This window comes from Pteropus alecto, unplaced genomic scaffold (assembly GCF_000325575.1).
Source record: "Pteropus alecto unplaced genomic scaffold, ASM32557v1 scaffold87, whole genome shotgun sequence".
Taxonomy (NCBI): domain Eukaryota; kingdom Metazoa; phylum Chordata; class Mammalia; order Chiroptera; family Pteropodidae; genus Pteropus; species Pteropus alecto.
This window is the reverse complement of record NW_006443225.1, coordinates 10,445,216-10,448,562: the sequence shown is the minus strand read 5'-3', so window position 1 is coordinate 10,448,562 and position 3,347 is coordinate 10,445,216.

Genomic DNA, 3,347 nt, shown 5'->3' with positions numbered 1-3,347 from the left:
CGCTTGGGCTTGCTGGTCATCAGAGACATGGCAGCCTGTGCAACGCTGACCTGGAGGTGAGCAGTCCGCTTTCTCATACCCACTCCCGCAGGCGACAGCCTCTGATTAAGGTACAGTTTCCAATCCAAACAACCATTAATCTTTCTCAGGGCTAAAGGCCAGAAAAACAATTTTTGCTCTCTCTCTAGTTTGATACTGTACTTGTCTGTATTTTACAAGAGCAGACTGACTTCACTGACCACTGGAAAACACCCCACAGCCGTGTCTACAGCTACACAAACAATGCCAAGCCCAGCACAGCCCTCTGTGTGTATGGAGAAGGGACAGGAGTGTAAAACGAGTCAGCTATTTATTGTAACACTTGACAAAAATTATGGGAACGTGACTTATTTGAAACAAATTAGTATTTTGTATCATGAAATAAATTAGGGATGTGCATGTATTTTAAGTAAAAATGCCACCATCTATGATAGTTTTATGGAAGTGATATTATACGAACTTTTGATTATTTTTCTTTTAATTTCTTTGCCTTAGCAAGTAAATTAGTCTATATAAGTGGAGCTGTGACTCCTAAGAACTTTTTGATCTTTTAAAGGAAATCAAATAGAAAAATAGGATTTCACTTAGAAAAATCCATTCGATTGTCTCAGAAACACAACAGCGGTTTACAGAAATGGGCCTCATCTCCTACCCCACACTCTTTTAATACCCGATAAGTCACCTTTTCCATATTCTCATTCTGTAAGGACCCAAAATAATAAGTATTAAGATTAAAAAAAAAAAAAAATGAAGCCATCTTAAATCCGTTTCTCCATGTTTGCCCTTTAAATCCTTCCTCTAGAGTCATCATCAGTATGAATAGCAAACACTCCCCCTGGTGAGTCACGTTTGGACATCTGGCTCCTGGTAGGAAAAAACACCGAATATTTAAGAGAGATAGAGAATGCATTTTATATCTCAAATTATTTTACATTACATTTCCCAAACTTGAAATCTCACATGAAGGACGAAGTAATACATAAAATCTAGTCATAGCATTTTCAAGCTAGAAGAGGCCTTGGTGGAATAAAGTTAAGACTCAGACAAACCAAAGGACTGGAACCCAGGGCTCTTGACTCCTGGTCTAATGCTGTTCCAATGGTGCCACATCACCTCGAAGAATATGTTATAAGAGTTCTAGGAATTCCCTGGACTTTTCTTGGGGGAGAGGGTGGGACGGGACACATAGATGTTTTAGCTATGCCAAATGCATTTTGAGACATTTGTTAAAAATTTTTACTAAAGTTTTCTGAAGGATCTCAGATTGGCAGGGAGTTTAGCTATTCTCTGCCTCATTCAAACAGCTTCTGCTTGCGAAATCCATGATTCTTTTGAAAAGCTGGAGGGAAATGTAGCTAGATATGGTCTACGCGGTAGAGCTGAAATTCTGTTGGTGCTGGCCTGTGCTTGCCTTTTGGGCACTTAGTATAAAGAATGTGAATGTTCTGTAGGAATTACAACTATATCCAATGATATCATTTTTAAGTAAAAAAAATCTACATATATAGAGTTATCTCTAATGTAATATACATGTATTTACATACAAAATTACTGAAAAGATACATACCAAATTTTTAACAGTGGCTGTCTTCGATGGTGCAACATGAACAAATATTTAAGACTTTTCACAGAGATAAAGTGGGCTTGGACAGGTTGAACGGCACAGCAATGCCCTTCTCATCCATTATTTAAAATCCTGATGTAATTATATACACAGCACCTACTTGATTAAAACTTTAATTCAATTTGAAACATGAATAAATCCACAAGGATGCTGAGATCTAGACTCCGAAGCTTGAGCAGGCAAACCTCAGTGTGGGAACCTTTGGGAAGAAATGAACTGTAGAAGGTAGGGAGGCAGATGGTCATACTCCTTACACTCTACTTGTAAGGCTCAGGTCTATAAATGATGAAACTGCTTGCTTTTGAATTAATTTATTCTGTGCACCCAGAAACATTTTTCTAAAGAGGGAATTACCATGTAAAATGTGAGTGTTTCTAATTTGAAAGGATATATGCATCTGCATGTTCACTGCAGCGTTACTTACAATAGCCAAGATACAGACCTAAGTAGCTAAGAAACAACCTAAGTGCCCATCAATGGATGAGTGGACAAAGATGCCATGTATATATACACAATGGAATACTACTCAGCTATAAAAAAGATGAAATATTGCCATTAGGGACAACATGGGTGGATCTTGAGGGTATTATGCTGAGTGAAAAAAGTCTGATAGAAAAGGACAAAAAAAAACCAACCAAAAAACATGATCTCATACATGTGAAATATAAAATAAAAAAGAAACAAATGAACAAACAAAACAAAACTCATAGATACAGACTACAGATTGATGGTTACCAGAGAGGAAACTGGGTGGGGGGGAGGGTGAAATGCGTAAAGGGGGTCAAAGGTATGCTGATGGATGGAAACTAGACTTCAGGTGGTGAGCATGCTATAGTGATATAGATATCAAATTATAATGCACACCTGAAACTTATATAACATTACTCAACAGTGTTGCATAAAAAAAAGAAATGAGTTTTTCTCAAAAGAACATTTGCCAGAGGATCAATTTCTAATATTGTATCCCTTTGTATTTGTTTTTATCTTTTAAATATTAGTTAGTACTATTTTTATAAAATAAGATTGAATCTGACCTAAAACAGTAAAGTAATATTTTTCTTTCTTTTCTCTCCCTCCTTTAAAATCAAAAGATCTATACTTGTTGTAACAGTAAGATGTCCATAAAATAAAAAGTGAAAGCATAAAATATGAAGTGAACATTTTCTCTTTATTCCTATACCCCAAATTCCATTTCTCCAGTGAACTTTTAAGATTTAGATGTGCATCCTTCTTTTCTTTGTATATATAGAGACAGATATTAATAGATAATTAAAAACAAAAATCAGACCATACTAAAATATAATTGTTCTGCAACTTACTTTTTTCCAACTTAGCAAAATATCACAGACGTATTCCCAAAAGTTTACATTCTTATTAATAGCACTATAGCATTTCATATACTGTGATTTATTTACCAACATACCATTAATGAATCGTTTCTTTCAAATTTTTTATTAGAAAAAGTGCCGCCTGAAATATCTTCGTGATATTTCTTTGGCACATTCATTCCAGTACTTCTCTAGGATCTAGACATGGTTTACTGGGCGTTGGGTATGTGCATTAACAGTTTTGAGTTTCTTACCCATTTGATGCATGAAGCAGGGGCAGTCTGCGGGGTCTGGGACAGGGACATGAATGAGTGTCTGACACTGTGGGCGTCGGCATTAAGGAAGTAGCTTGACTG